Raw genomic sequence first — 17,359 nt, forward strand, 5'->3', positions numbered from 1 at the left:
ACTGTTTATCTGTTAATCCCAAATTCCTAACTTGTTAGTTTGGGACAGTGTGCTTTAAATGAACTTAATTATAAGGACAAAGGAGCAAGGAGATTTAAAGACTAGCAATCTAGAAAACTGGAGGAAAGGAATGATGATATGTCTCTCGAGCTGCTTCTACCAAACAGCAGCTGTGTCAAGCAAGGATTTGGCAAGCCAGGTGCTTTAGTCAATTCATGATTGAATTTCCATCAAGTGCCCGGAATGCCCTCGTCCTTCTGTTCACCTGGCTCTGTACTCTTGGTATTACCCAGAGCTCAAAACTTGGCTTTCTGCATGATTCTTTCTTTATTAGAAACTTTTGCTGAGAACTCAAACACACTCACAGCTTCCAACATCACTATGATGTTGAACACTAACAGATCTAAATTCCAGATCTCTCACTCGTTTTCCTTTGCCACAATCACTCCTGCCTGTTGGATATACTAGCTTCCAAAGTTCTATTCCAACTCATATTCAATATTTTAATCATATATTTTCCCCAAACCAATTCCTTTTCACACTCTAGCATTACTGCAAAGGGGGGGGGGGGGAGGGAAACCTTAAAGTCATCTTTGATTCTCACCTCTTTTACTTTAAAAATAATAATTTCTGCCAATTCACTCTTCAGGTCTTAATTTACTGTCTGAGGTAGTGACTTCTTTAAACCACAGCAGACCCTTGCCTCCGAAAAACCACACTGGCACGCGGTGTTTTCATACAGTCTTTTACTTTCATGGACCACCCCCGACCCCCAACCTCTAACCAAAAATGTATGGATCTCTACATTGTTCATTTCTAAAATATGGATTCTCTGATGTGACTCTTGTCTTGAGAGTTCCAGAACCACTTTTCAAGTACCTTCCAGACAGCATTTATTTTATGTTGCACAAACATCAAACTCAGAATGTTCAAAACTCAACACACCATCTCCCTACTCAAAACTGCATCTTTTTCTTGCTCTGTTTTTTAGTGACTCGTAACACCATCTCCCCAATTATTTAACATAGTAACTTGAATAGTATTGTTAACTCCTTTTCCCCCACACCCCTCACATCTAAATGGTAATAATGACAGCCTGACAAAATTCAACAAGGGTGTAAACAGACCTTTATTTGCCAAGGTGGTAAATGTATGTCTCAGGCTTCCCGGTGGCGTTAGTGGTAAAGAACCCACCTGCCAATATAAGAGATATAATAGATATTATAGATCACACTCAGGGATTGATCCCTGAGTCAGAAAGATCACCTAGAGGAGGGCATGACAACCCACTCCAGTATTCTTGTCTGGAGAATTTCTTGGACAGAAGAGCCAGGAGCTATAGTCCATGGGGTCGCAAAGACTGAAGCGACTTAGCACACAGGCCCACAAATGTATTTCTAATGCTGGTCCATCATATACACCCAAGTTTTTTCTGTATGAATAAAACAAGTGACTCATTCCTCTCCAGTTTGGTAGACAATACCCCAAGTTCTCAAGACCTCACTCTGGGACTCCATCAGTAGCTGTCTCACTCTCCCTGTTCCCAGTCTCCTTCCAGTTCTAACATCTCCCACCATGACTTCAAGTGGATTTAGCTTTCCCCTCACTGCCCCCTACAGGAACTTGTATCCTTACTCTCATTCTTACATCTTTTTATTCTTGGGGCAGCTTTTCCAGAGCTGACTAGGCCTTTCAGAAAGCAGGTGACAGTTAAATTGAAAGTGAAGAGGCTACAGAATAATTGTTTACATTCTCCCACCCCATCCCCAGTGCTGTCAACTTCCCAGTATAAAATATCACTTTGTATAGCAGGCTTAGATATTCATCCCCCCATAAACATGCAGGCCCTGGAAAAAAGAACGGCTTCATCTATGTATCTCAGCATTCCCAACAAACGGTATTTCCCAAATGTGCCAAAAGGTGAAAAAATGAGAAGCACTGCAAGCACAAAAATACCCTCAAGAGTCTAAAAACAATGAATTTGCGTCATTGCATTTTACCATCTGGGGAATCCAATGCCACCAACCTATAGTTAAAATCAAAATGACTACAGCCAAATATGCTCAGAAGGGATTCATTAAAGTTGGCTTAGGGCCAACAGGAGTGGCGGAAGGTGAGGAAGCCTGTCCCTGAGCAGTTGGTGCAGCTCAGGCATGGTGGGGTTTGGAGTGTCTTCCACGGAAGAAGGAGTCCGGTATGGAAACTAAACCCAGTTGGGAGTTAACTGGAGGACCTGGGAACCTAAGAAAGGAATCCTCAGAGCAGAAGCTGAAAGCCAGGAGATGAACCCAAAAATGAGTCAGAGGAAATGCAGCTAAAGGTCAAACCTTGGGGAAGGAAACAAGAGATGCCAAACCAGCAGACAGCTAAGGGTTGAGATCAGGGATGAGTCAAGTCAGCCGTTCTTGACACCAAAAGAGGGTTCTTCTTTGAGCCACCAAGAGGGTTAATCTGTCTTTACCAAAATAAAATGAATTAAACTTATTTGTTGAAACTTAAATAATTCAGTATGTAATATTATGTAACAGCTCTGTTTTTTTGTTTCTTCTACTTTATGTTTCTTCCCTACTTTCCTCATTTCTCTTCTGAATGCTTGTTTATTTTATGTAATTTTTATTTAATGCTAAGGCAACAGCAACTTTCAAGTTGTTCCACAGACACAAAAGAAAATGTTTTTTTAACCTGATTGAAATTAAGTATATGTAACAATCTCATATCATAAAGGAAAAATCCAAAATGTTTCTATCATTAATGTTATGATTATTTGTATTACTAATGGCTACCATTTACTAAATTTTTTTAAACCTCGTGCCATATACTGTGCTAGGTGATATTTATTTCTCACAATATCGACAGGAGGAATTATTAGTCCCAAAGAAGACAAGGAAACCAAAGTTAAAAGAGGTCAGAAACTTTTCCCTGGATCCTAGAACTAACAGATGGCAGGGATGAGATTTAAATTTGTGATGTGTCTGATTCCAAACCTGTTCTTAATTACTGCACAAAGCTAAATTTTGTTTAAAAGACTCTTGTTTAAATATGCCCCACATAAAATGGGCCATTTGGTTAATGAACAGCTGTCAAAGCACTGTGATATTAAGTACTTTTCATGCACCCTTGGGGCAAAAGAAAAATCCTATACATCCAAAGCCTTCTAGAACTCTGAAGCTAAGTTTGAAGATATAATCCATGAAACAAAGCAAAAATTAGCCCAATGTTATATGTAAGCCTTGAGTTTGAATCCTGGAGGTGCTACTGCCCAGCAAAACGACCCTGAGCAATTATTCAGCCGGTGTGAAAATGAGATCATAGGGGTGTGAGCTTCCCAGGGGACTCAGAGGATAAGATGAGATAATGCAGACCAGTGGTTCTCAATCACAGGTGCTTTCTCCCCACCAAAGGATATTTGGCAATGCCTGAAGGGATTTTTGATTATCACAACTGTCCAAAAGGGGTGGGGTACTATTGGAAAAGGCCAGGGATGCTGTTAAACATCCTGTAATGCATAGGACAGTCCCTCTCTCCCCAGCAACAGGGAATCATCTGGCCCTAAATGTCAATAGTGGTGAGGCTGAGAAACCCTATTGTAGAAAAGGCACGGAACAGAGTGCTAATAGTCTGTAGCACCTCCATATTAACTCTGATTGCACCTACATAAAAAGTTAGCAGTGTACATATTTGAGCAGCAAAATAACAATAATTTCAAAATAATAGTGAAAGGGAATAATAATTTTAAAACATAACCTTTAAAGACAAGATTTAACAAAGCAATGTAGTAGGTAAGAGCAAAGGCTTTGGAATCCGATGAACCTAGGTTTGAATACCAGATCTGTGTGATGCTGAACAAATTACTCAGACTTTGAACCTCTAGGTTTCCTCATATTTCAAGTGAAAATAAAATTCTCTTTTATTTGGGTGAAGATTAAATGAGATAATTTATGTACCTGGATCATAATAAAACTCTCCATAAGTATTTTTAATATAGTGAGTCTTAAGCAGGGCCTTGACAAAAGTACAGACTTTGGATTAGAGAAAGGAAAAATAAACCATTTATTTCTATATAAACTTAAGCAAGGTATTTAATCTGGAAGACATTCTTTGCATCTTCAAATGTTTATAAAAAACCTATACTGTAAAATTATACTAAGAATTAAATGAATCAACATTGTAAAGAACTGAGTAAGGTGCTGGCTTATGGGGGAGAGAGGGCCAGGGATATTCAATACATTTTACCCATCTTCTGCCCAAAGAGTTTTTAAACGGTTTTAATGAAGGTACTGAGGTCAAAACAAATAATAAAAATTGCCTTTGCTAGAGCAGAAAGTCTAGACAGAGAAGGACTAGAATACTCCATAATTTACGAACAGTCCACCTTGGAGAAGTCCTCTGCATTTGAAAGGAAATTTATACACACAGTGCATTTCTTTCACACCAGCCTCCAGCTTTCAACACATATCTTCCTTTTGGCCTAGGAATGCCACTATGACTTAGCTAGGCTGAAAGAGAATAAAACTGAATTCTTCAACTACAAATGTAACTGTATTTTATGAGCACAAAATAGATCCACAGCAATAATTATCAATAACTATTCATAAATGAGCTAAGGCATGATTTATTAGAAGATATTTTCCATTCTACCTCTAAAAAATAATCAGTAATGAGGTTTTATGATCATCTCTGAAAATCACTGTTTGTCAGGCAGGAATACCAGAGGTGAAATTATTTATTCAGGTACTGACTGCTAAGGCAGATTACATCTAAGAGTATAGTAAATGTTATTTCAGAAAACATCACTTAAATTTTAATGAAAATAATCATAAACCATCTAATTCCAAGCTGTTAATATCAAGGCCTTTTTAAATACCCTGTACCATGTGCTTAAGATGATTTCCCAATCAAATGAAGGCAATGTTTAGATATCATTTAGTCTAATATTTCAAGTACAAAAGATGTGCCCATACAAATGAAATAAATGAAACACATGTAAACTTTCCTTGTCTAAATGGCTTAATGAGTGCATGTTCCACTTGAATTATACTTTAGCTGCCATTTGGCAAAGTAGATGATCTTATGGTAAGTCTATAAGGTTCTCTAATGCAGTTTCTGAATTCATTTTGCCTTTTTATATGTCCAGAATCTACCCACCTACCATATGATGTGTTCAAAAACTATTTTACTTTCTATTACAGCCTCTTCCAAAGGCCTGACCTGTCTGTCAAAATATGAACTACTTCCTACTTTCATTTTTGGGAAATAGAGAATAACAACAATCCTGAACTGGAAGCACTCCCCTGATTCTGTGTCCCACTAAACATAAGTCAGTCACAATGGAAAAAGTTCTAGGCTTTATCAACTGCATGATCCATGTAAAGCCAGCAATACAACCTTTTGTATTGCCTGCATCCATCTCCAATGCCATCTAATGTTATTAACTTTCCTAAATCATGACATCATACTAGGACTTGCCATACTTGGCACCCTCACACCCTCACTGCCCTCAATATAAAGAACATATTCCACAAACTCACTTTTAAGGTGCCTCAAAGTCTACAATGTGACCTCAGTTTACCTTTCAAATGCACCCGCCCTTCCTCTCCTATATGGACAACTGTCTAGAGTTAAACTTCCCTCATTCTGCTTTATATCATCTACACTCTTCCCCTGCTTGGTAGACCCTTTCTTGACTCTCCATTGGCTCAAATGCCTGCTTACACCTCCCCTACTTACTGCCCCAAGACCACTCGCTCTTCAGGATTAGTGGGGACCATACAGTCTGGAGGTTGCAGCTATATATTCTCACAAACATCATAGTCAAAGCAACAAAACCTATGATACCTGGAAGGCATCTAGCCATTTAGAGAAGGTGATGACAAGGGTCTCTGGGTCTCTGGCAAGGCAACAGGATTTAAACCACACAGTGCCCCAGACCCTGCAAGCCTCCTGCAAGTAGAAACTACCCATTCCCTTCCAGATACCTTCTACTGACATCAACCCCAAAGCCCTTCCAGCTGCCGTGTTCCAGCCACCTGAGCAAGCAGCCTCTTTCTCTTTCACATGACACCATGGCACATAAGAAAGTTCTTCAGGCTCCAAGTAATTTTTAAAAAATGAAAACAATAAGGAGATCACTTCTTTCTCCTCATGTTAACAAAGACTGACAAAACTCAGAATTAAAGGGATGTGTGGAAATGATCATTCTGCTGGATAGTTGGTGAAAATATAAATTGATATAAGCTTTCTGAAAGGCAATTTGGGAGCAAAAAAGACTAAAATGTGTACAGCCTTTAACTCAACAAATTACAAACATTTATATTTGGATGTTTATCACAGCATTGATTAATGCAAAAATTAAAATGGAAGCAGTTTCATGATCGACATTAAAGAAAGGATTAAATAAAGCACAGTGCATTTATTCAATAGACTATCATGAAATTAAAAGATGCTTACTCCTTGGTAGGAAAGTTATAACCAACCTGGATAGCATATTGAAAAGCAGAGACATTACTTTGCCAACAAAGGTCCGTCTAGTCAAGGCTATGGTTTTCCTGTGGTCATGTATGGATGTGAGAGTTGGACTGTGAAGAAGGCTGAGCACCGAAGAATTGATGCTTTTGAACTGTGGTGTTGGAGAAGACTCTTGAGAGTCCTGTGGCGGATTCATTTTGATATTTGGCAAAACTAATACAATTTTGTAAAGTTTAAAAATAAAATTAAAAAAAAAAAGAAAGAAAGAAAAATGCTACTTCCCACAAAAAAAAAAAAAAAGAGAGAGAGAGAGAGAGTCCCTTGGACTGCAAGGAGATTCAACCAGTCCATTCTGAAGGAGATCAGCCCTGGGATTTCTTTGGAAGGAATGATACTGAAGCCGAAACTCCAGTACTTTGGCCACCTCATGCGAAGAGTTGACTCATTGGAAAAGACTCTGATGCTGGGAGGGATTGGGGGCAGGAGGAGAAGGGGACAACGGAGGATGAGATGGCTGGATGGCATCACTGACTCAATAGATGTGAGTCTGAGTGAACTCCAGGAATTGGTGATGGACAGGGAGGCCTGGCATGCTGCGATTCATGGGGTCTCGAAGAGTCGGACATGACTGAGTGACTGAACTGAACTGAACTGAACTGAACCATGCAGTCATTCATAAAGTTGCAGGAAATCTACATTTGAGTAAACAGATCCAGTTACACTACAGCATGTACACTATGATTGTGAATCTCTACAGAAGGACAGATGGAAAAATGTTTCCTGCTGCTTTTCGCCATGGTTCCCCAGGGCACCTGTAAAAGGATGCCTGAACCGTAAACATGGTACTTCGTATTTTTCAATCACCTCTAAGTTCAGGTAGATCTTCTGGCACATGTGCTGCTTTTAGAGATCATAGATTTCCAGGAATCCTTACCATATCATCTTGACAAAATTCAAGTTCTTCTTCCTTACAATTAAGGACATTTATAACAATATAAATATATAAGATGTGAAAACTGGATTTTAAAAAATAAGACATTTTTAGAGGATTCATCCATATGGTTCAACATCTAAATACAAAGCACATTTTCCAAATTATTATAGCCACAAAATCAGATACATCTCAGAATCGATAGTATCTCACAATTATTCTCAGAGAGGCTGCAGTAATAAACTAGTTGTCATGACTTGCACATTTATGAAAACCTGCAAAATTTGTATTAGTTTGGTTTCAAGAAAATTCAAGAGACGATAATAGAATGCTCTTTTAACATCTAGAAACCATGAACTTTGTGAGGAAGCAAAAGGAACAATAGAGAACAAAGCATTTTTAACAATGTTCTCATAGAAGGAATCACAAAGCAAGCTCACTCTACATGATTATTAAGCATCTTTTCAGGACCAGCACTATTCAAGGCACACAAAGGGATACTTCATGAATGAGCAAGATATTAATGACTTGGAATTCAAAAGGGATTCAGAGAGATGAATTCTGAATATGGATAAGTTTTCAGGGTGACATCCAACTTATTTTAGTGAATGTTCTGTTTTATGTACCCACTGGAGAAATATATGATACATTTTATATTTAATTAAGTTTAAACATATTCTTTGAATCAGAATAAAATTAACATTGCAAATGATAACACAATAAAATATTCTTATAGTTTAATTGAAAGTATATTTTTCTTCGTGATACATAAAATAATGGTGTATCTTACAACAGAAAGCAGATTAAATTAGATAAAATATAGTAGCAGATGTTCTAGAAAAAGAGAATCAAGAAAACCAAATGAAAGAATTTGCAATGTTTCATGGAACACAAGATTCTTTGATGCTGGTCAAATAAGAAAGTGTCAACAGAATATTTTTTTTACACAGCCATGTCATTACTGCCACCTGACTGATGGTTATTATAAGAAACCATCGATTAAATATGCATCCTGATTACCAAATTTGAGATGTTAAATTGTAGGGGGAAGTTGACTTTACTATTGATAAAATAAATACTACAAGAAAAAAATCTCAAAACTGAAAGGCAAGTATCCAGATAGAAAAAATCCATTGCATTTCCCCACACAATCAATTAAAAATCATGAGAGGTACATCATCTTGAAATTTCAAAATCCCAAGGATAATAAGATGACAATAAAAACTTCAAATTAGAGAAGAAAAAAAAAAAAGCTCATATTTAAAGGCTCAAGAGATAGAATAGCATCAGACTTCTCTTTGGCTAAAATGGCACCAAGAAGACTATGAAATACTCCAGCAAAATGCTGAGGGAGTTTTTACAGTTTTGTTTTGTTTTGTTTTTTTTCTGTAATTGATTTCCAATCTCATAGCATCATGGTCCAAAAAGATGCTTGACATAATTTCAATTTTCTTAAATTTACCGAGGCTTGATTTGTGATCTAAGATGTGATCTACCCTGGAGAATGTTCTGAGTGCACTTGAGAAGAAAATGTATTCTGCTGCTTTCGGATGTAATGTCCTTTAAAAGTCAATTAAGCCTACCTGGTCTATGTGTCATTTAAGACTGGTGTTGCCTTATTAATTTTCTGTCTCATGATCTGTCCACTGATATAAGTAGAGTGTTAAAGACCTCCACCATTATTGTGTTACTGTCAATTTCCCCTTTTACGGCTGTTTAGCATCCCAAGGACAGAGGAGCCTGGTGGGCTGCCATCTATGGGGTCACACTGTCGGACACCACTGAAGCGACACAGCAGCAGCAGCAGCAGCAGCAGCATTTGCCTTATGTATTGAAGTGCTCTTATGTTGAGTGCATAAATATTTACAATTGTTATATCTTCTTAGATAGATCCCTTGATCATTATGTAGTATCCTTCCTTGTCTCTCTTATAAAAGTCTTTATTTTAAAGTCTATTTGTTCTGATATAAGTATTGCTACTCCAGATTTCTTTTGATTTCCATTTGCATGGAATATCTTTTTCCAGCCTCTCACTTTCAGTCTGTATATGTCCCTAAGTCTGAAGTGGGTCTCTGTAGACAGCAAATATATATGGGTCTTGCTTGTGTATACATTCAGCCAGTCTAGGTCTTTTGGTTGGAGTATTTAGTCCATTTGCACTTTAAGTAATTATTGATATGTATGTTCCTATTGCCATTTTCTTAATTGTTTGGGCTTTGTTTTTGTAGGTTTTTTTTTCTTCCCTTCCTCTTTTGTTCGCTTCTCTTGTGTTTCTTACCTAAAGATGTTCCTTCAGTATTTGTTGTAAAGCTGGTTTGGTGGTACTGAATTCTCTGAGCTTTTGCTTGTCTATAAATCTTTTGATTTCTCTGGCAACTCTAAATGAGAGCTTGTTGGATAGAGTATTCTTAGTTGTAAGTTTTTCTTCTCATCAATTTAAATATAGCCTGTCTCTCCCTTCTGGCCTGCAGAGTTTCTTTGCTAAAAAAACAGCTGATAACCTTATGGGGAATCCCTTGTATTGAATATGACATTTGTCATTTTCCCTTGTTGCTTTTAGTATTTTTTCTTTGTATTTAACTTTTGCTAGTTTGATTAATATGTGTCTCAGCATGTTTATCCTGTGTGGGATTCTCTACACTTTCTGGACTTTGATAACTATTTCCTTTCCAATGTTAGGAAAGTTTTCAACTATGATCTCTTCAAATATTTTCTCAGGCCTTTTATCTTTTTCTTCTGGGACCCCTATGATTAATGTTTTCCTGGAGAGCTACAGACATGGAAACAGTATAGTACTGGCAAAAAAACAGAAATACAGATTAACAGAACAGGATAGAAAGCCTAGAGACAAACCCACACACCTGTGGTCACCTAATCTATGACAAAGGAGGTAAGAATATATAATGGAGAAAAGATAATTTCTTCAATAAGTGGTGCTGAGAAAAGTGGACAGAAACATGTATGAAGATTAAATTAGAACACTCCCTAATACATACACAAAAATAAACTCAAAATGGATTAAAGACCTAAATGTAAGGCCATATACAATAAAACTCTTAGAGGAAAACATAAGCAGAGCATTCTTCGACATAAATCACAGCAAGATCTTTTTAGATTCACCTTCTAATGAAAATAAAAACAAAAATAAACAAATGGGATCTAATTAAACTTAAAAGCTTCTGCACATCAAAGGAAATCATAAACAACAACAAAAAAACTGATAACTCTCAAAATGGGAGAAAATATTTGCAAATGAAGCAACTGACAAAGGATTAATATCCAAAATGTACAAACAGCTCGTGCTCAATATATAAAAAAAAAAAAACAAATAACTAAATCAAAAAATGAGCAGAAGATCTAAACAGACATTTCTCCAAAGGAGAAATACAGATAGCCAAAAAGCATATGAAAAGATGCTCAGATCAGATCAGAACAGTCGCTCAGTCATGTCCGACTCTTTGCGACCCCATGAATCGCAGCACGCCAGGCCTCCCTGTCCATCACCAACTCCCGGAGTTCACTCAGACTCATGTCCATCGAGTCAGTGATGCCATCCAGCCATCTCATCCTCTGTCGTCCCCTTCTCCTCCTGCCTCCAATCCCTCCCAGCATCAGAGTCTTTTCCAATGAGTCAACTCTTCGCAGGAGGTGGCCAAAGAACTGGAGTTTCAGCTTCAGCATCATTCCTTCCAAAGAAATCCCAGGGCTGATCTCCTTCAGAATGTACTGGTTGGATCTCCTTGCAGTCCAAGGGACTCTCAAGAGTCTTCTCCAACACCACAGTTCAAAAGCATCAATTCTTCGGCGCTCAGCCTTCTTCACAGTCCAACTCTCACATCCATACATGACCACAGGAAAAACCATAGCCTTGACTAGACGAACCTTTGTTGGCAAAGTAATGTCTCTGCTTTTCAATATGCTGTCTAGGTTGGTCATAACTTTCCTTCCAAGGAGTAAGCGTCTTTTAATTTCATGGCTGCAGTCACCATCTGCAGTGATTTTGGAGCCCAGAAAAATAAAGTCTGACTCTGTTTCCACTGTTTCCCCATCTATTTCCCATGAAGTGGTGGGACCGGATGCCATGATCTTCGTTTTCTGAATGTTGAGCTTTAAGCCAACTTTTTCACTCTCCACTTTCACATTCATCAAGAGGCTTTTGAGTTCCTCTTCACTTTCTGCCATAAGGGTGGTGTCATCTGCATATCTGAGGTTATTGATATTTCTCCCAGCAATCTTGATTCCAGCTTGTGTGTCTTCCAGTCCAGCATTTCTCATGATGTACTCTGCATATAAGTTAAATAAACAGGGTGACAATATACAACCTTGACGTACTCGTTTTCATATTTGGAACCAGTCTGTTGTTCCATGTCCAATTCTAACTGTTGCTTCCTGACCTGCATACAAATTTCTCAAGAGGCAGATCAGGTGGTCTGGTATTCCCATCTCTTTCAGAATTTTCCACAGTTTCTTGTGATCCACACAGTCAAAGGCTTTGGCATAGTCAATAAAGCAGAAATAGATGTTTTTCTGGAACCCGCTTGCTTTTTCCATGATCCAGCGGATGTTGGCAATTTGATCTCTGGTTTTCTGCCTTTTCTAAAAACAGCTTGTGAAAGGTTGTTGTTGAATCACGCGAATACACCAGGATTCTTGGACCCCCGAGGAGAAGAATTCAATCCGGGGCCAGAGACGAGGCTTGATCGCTCAGAGCTTTTGTGTAATAAAGTTTTATTAAAGTATAAAGCAGATAGAGAAAGCTTCTGACATAGGCATCAGAAGGGGGCAGAAAGAGTACCCGCTTGCTAGTGTTAACAATGAAGTTATATAATCCAAAGAATATCTTGAAGTTGTAAAGACCTCATCAGACCTACTCCCATAATTTACATTTTAAGATAATACTGTCTTCAGGCAAAATACATCCCTGTAAAGACCAGGTCTACTCCCATAATTAACATTTTAAGATAACAGAAGGTTGAATCCAAAGACTGTCCTTAGGCAGGATACATTACTGTTATATAATCCTAAGGAATGTGGAGAAAGAAAAAAAGTTTGTCCTTTCTTCTTCCTTGAGAATTCCAGACCCCTCTCTCCTTTGGGGACCCCTAGACTCCCTATCAATCTGCCTAGGAACTGACTCTCTCATTCCCCCCTTTTCTTTTAGGAGAATTATGTTGCCTAGGGAAAAGGGGTGTCATTCTCGTTCCATAACTACTTCTGAGCTGACAAGGGGCGTTGTCTCTAAATTGGTGAGGCAACATATTCTCCTAATCCTCATATTGAGGATATCTGATCCAGGGGCCCCAAATAGTAGTTGGAGGAAGCTACAGCAGTAGCAGGAGTTTGAGCAACCATTTGTAACTTAAAAGCTTTCATGCGGCTAGAAACAAATCCAGTTATACAATTACAGATGCAGAGAGCAAACAGCAAAAACACAACAGAGGGGAGCGCTCCACAGACCCAGCAGTTAGACCGATTGTGGAATGTAGCATAGGAGTGAGCCCAGAACAGGAAGACATTGTCTTGAGGATCAAACTGCAGACTCAGGACATTTGGAGTCAGCAGAAGTAGACTCACATAGATTATCAGGCCCATCTGCTGCCCTTTGCTTAACTCTAGAGCTCGGGTCAGAGCCACAAGCTCCGCTAACAGAGCACTGGTTCTCTGGGGGAGAGATTTTGCTTCCAAAACCTGTTCAGCAGTCACCACGGCGTAACCTGCTTTACACTTTTCATCTTGAACAAAAGAACCGTCATCTGTAAATATTTCCATGTCAAGATTGTCTAATGGGGTATCTTTTAGATCTTCCCGAGCTGCATAGTTCAAAGTTAGGAATTGAGAACAATCGTGATCAGGTGTTTCATTTTCCTTCTCAGGAAGGAAAGTGGCAGGATTTAAATTTTCACAAACTTTAAGCTTAGTTATTGGTCCTTCTAACAACAATGACTGATACTTAAAAGCCTACTGTCTGTCATCCAAATATTAACCCTAGAATTTAAGATTCCACTCACATTATGAGAAGTCAGTACAGTAAGGTTTTGTCCATTAATTATTTTTAAAGCTTCAGGTGCTAATAAAGCCGCTGCCCCAATTACTCTTAGGCAGTGGGGCCACCCACGTGAAACTACATCTAATTCTCTGCTTAGATAAGCAATAGGTTGCTGGTGAGGCCCCCGGGGTTGTGTCAAAACTCCCAATGCCACACCTTTTCTTTCAGTGACAAACAAATTAAATTTTGACCCTGTGGGCAAGCTCAGAGCTGGAGCTTGCAGGAGAGCAGTCTGAAGAACCTTAAAAGCCTTTTGAGTTTCTGGAGACCAAACCAGTTTGTTGGTTTGGGCCTGCTGAGTTTTAGCTATAAGTTTATATAAAGGCCGGGCAAGTTCCCCATAACCCGGAATCCAAATGCGACAGTAACCTGTGATTTCCAAAAATCTTCTCAACTGTCTTAAAGTCATAGGTAGGGGGTGATTTAGTATAGGTTTCATTTTCTCAGGGCCTATGGCCCTAGTCCCTTCTGATATGATTAGGCCCAGATATCTAACCGATTGTTGACAAAGCTGAGCCTTTTCTCTTGATGCCTTGTAACCACAGCCTGTCAGAAAGTTTAAGAAATCTTCTGAGGTTCGCGAACAAGCTTCCTCTGTCTCAGCACAGAGCAAAATATCATCTACATATTGTAACACCACTGCTTCAGAGCTATTAAAGTTTTGTAGATCCTGTGACAAACTTTGTCCGAATAAGTGAGGACTGTCATGAAATCCCTGGGGCAAAACTGTCCAGGTTAACTGAGAAGCTGGCTGTGTAGGGTCTTCAAAGGCAAATAGAAATTGGCTTTCTTCCGCCAAAGGCACTGAATAGAAGACATCTTTTAAATCAATTACTAAGAAATATTTGGCCCGTTCAGGAATTTGACAATAGAGTGTAAGGATTAGGCACCACGGGGTGTAAAGGAACTACAGCCTCATTTATTATTTGTAAATCTTGAACTAGTCTCCATTTACCATTCGATTTCTTTATACCCAAAATAGGAGTGTTGCAAGGACTGTTACAGGGAATTAATAGTCCCTGCTCCTTTAAATTTTCAATGATGGGTTTTAACCCTTCCTTAACTTCAGGTTTCAGTGGATACTGCTTCTTATGTGGAAATACGTGCGGGTCTTTGAGCTTAACAACTACAGGAATAGCATTTTGTGCTGGACCCACAGATTTTCTATCAGCCCATACTCTAGGATTTACATTTTGTTCAACTAAAGGGAGCGAAAGGGAGGGCTCCATATTCATGAAAACAGAGGCATGGACCTTGCTCAGTATATCTCTTCCCAAAAGGGGTGAGGGAGATTCTGGCACGATCAGAAACTCGTGTGAAAACAGTACAGAATCCCAGTTGCAAGATAAAGAATAACTGAAATAATACCTTTTGGCTCGTCCAGGCAGTCCCATTATGGAAGCGGATCGGGAAGAAAGTGGGCCAGGGGCTTCAGTAAGCACAGAATAAGTTGCCCCAGTATCTAAAAGGAAATCGACAGATTGGCCCCCAACAACTATTAATACCCAGGGTTCCTCAGGTGTAATTAGGACAGGAGCTTGTGTGGGGACTCCTGGGCACCTTCAGTCCTGATTGTCTTGAGAGTCCGACCCGGGAGACCTACGCCTCTGGCGGCAGTCTCTCTTTCAGTGTGGTCCTTTGCAGACCGGACTTAGAGCTGGGGGAGGCTTAGATGCCTGAGGGCAATCCCGCTTGAGGTGCCCCTCCTTTCCACAGCAATAGCAAGCCCATCCCTTTCCACCTGGGCCCCTCTGGGCATTTTTCTCAGGCTGTTTTTTATAGCCATGGCGAAGGCTTCTGCCTTTTCCTTTGTCTTTTTTTTGCCTTTCTTTCTTTTTCTCATATTCCCTACCATAATAGACTATCTGAGCCAGTTGTAACAGAGTATCTAAAAACTGATTTGGTCCATACGCCTGTTTTAATAGCTTACAGTGGATATCTAGAGCTGACTGAGTGAGAAATCTATCTTTTAAGATCACTTTTCCCTCTTCACTTTCAGGATCAATCTCAGTGAATCTGCGAAGGCCTTCTCTCAGTCTATCTAGGAATTTACCAGGAGCTTTTTTCTCCTCTTGTTCTATATCTGCCAATTTGCCATAGTTTAAAGGCTTAGAACGCGCCTGCCTAAGTTCTTCAAGAATACATCTAACAAAATGACTCTGATCCCATCTTCCTTTAGCTGTGTTGTAGTCCCAGTCTGGTTCTATAGTTGGGACCGCCTGATTCCCAGTGGGGAGAGCCACTATCTCATTCTCCCTCTTCTCTACTGATTCATTACCAAGCCATTCATCTCCATAAGCAACCGCTTTTCCCAAAACTCCAGTCTTTGACTCGGGAGTCAGCGTTTGTCCCAAGATATACATCACATCCTTCCAAGTGAGGTCATAAAGCAGAGTAACACCTTTAAAAGCTCTAATATATTTTTTTGGGTCATCTAAATAGTCTCCCAGATCCTCCATGATTTTTTGTATTTTTTGATAAGAAAAGGGCTTATTAACTCTCACAGACTGATTATTTCTCCCGGTGGGTGTTTCATAAAGAGGCACCAGCTTGTGTGGCTGTTCCTCAGTCTCTCTGGCTGCTCTGCACATATGACCCCAGGGATAGATTGGAGAAACCTGTTTTTCTTTGTCTCCTGTCCTCCATCTCATCTCTTACTTTGATGGTCTGAGTTTCTACTGAAACCAGAGGTCGTACTGAGACAGGGGTTGTTTGGACCTCCATGTGGGCAGTTTGAATCCCAGTTTGGAGTCCCCAGTATGGGGGCAAAGTAAGAGGACAGGAGGGAGCTGAAGGTTTCACGCCCAAATCTATACCCTTAGGACATAAGTCTGGCATACTTCGCAGAGACAAAAAGGGCAACACATATGCTACTTCTACCCATTTCCCTTGTTCCTTACAGCACGGGTCTAATTGTAGAACAATAGTATACTTAAGAGACCCTCCAACTGGCCACCATTCGCCGTCCTCCAATGGATACCGTGGCCATGCAGTATCACATAGGAAGACCAGGTGTGTCTTCTTTAAGCCCTGGGGATCAAATCTATCCCAGTTTTTCAGGATACAGTTCAAAGGAGTGAGGCTGGAATTGTTAGCTCCCATCACTAAGAGAGAAAAAAAGCGACAAGTACCATTTTTCTACCGGAGGTGTCCCTCCCTGCTCTAGATGGGGGTGTAGACAGACGTTACACCAAAAGCTTTTCCTTCCTGGTCGGACTTAGTCTGTCCCTTACCGACGCAGGCACCGTACTCATCCCTCCCGGTTCTACCACCGAGATGGGGTGGGGATGTACCAGGGGTAGGCTTGATAGCATCCCTACTTGACATCCAGCTCTTCACCCTTAACCTTGCTTGCCTCTGATGTCACCTGGGGTGAATCAGAGTAACCTTCTGGAATGTCTCCCAAGCTAAGACCACTGTGGGAAACATTCGTCACCTGAGTGCCTGTGCATGACCCTGAGTAGTTTCTGACTACAATAAGACCAACGCGAACGTAAAACTGAGATGTTCTTTCCAAGCATCACCACACCAGTATAACAGCCTCCTCTGATCCACTAAGAGCCAGCATTACCAAAGAAAAAAACCCATCACAGTCTCAATCTGAGTAACCTTTAATCTCAGAGATGTTCTGGGAGCTAGAGCTCCATCTAGCTTCTGAACTTTTGATCACTAGCGATGCTAGGCGCTTTATTGGCTACCAATCCAAGTTTGGGACCTAAGCCACAGTACACAGTAACAGTATAGATCACAAGTCCCTTGAAAGTCTATGATCTGATAGATTAGGTTAGTACTTCTAATTTCCAAGCAGTTATGAAATGGTCAAGGACACCGAAAAGTTTGACCGAGAACGGAGAGTTCGGTCCACACATTTTGCTCATTTCTGGTCGGTGCCCGAAGGAGACATTGGGTGCCTCTTG

At 39.8% G+C, this 17,359-nt stretch overlaps 1 protein-coding gene across 1 annotated transcript in view; it reads right to left on the bottom strand.

Annotated features, from left to right (window-relative positions):
- PDE4B (phosphodiesterase 4B) overlaps positions 1-17,359 on the bottom strand; it is a 650,415-nt gene that overhangs the window by 632,425 nt on the left and 631 nt on the right. The gene's annotated exons all lie outside the window — the stretch shown is intronic.

The sequence above is a fragment of the Bubalus kerabau genome, chromosome 6, assembly GCF_029407905.1.
Source record: "Bubalus kerabau isolate K-KA32 ecotype Philippines breed swamp buffalo chromosome 6, PCC_UOA_SB_1v2, whole genome shotgun sequence".
In the NCBI taxonomy this organism is placed as follows: Eukaryota; Metazoa; Chordata; class Mammalia; order Artiodactyla; family Bovidae; genus Bubalus; species Bubalus kerabau.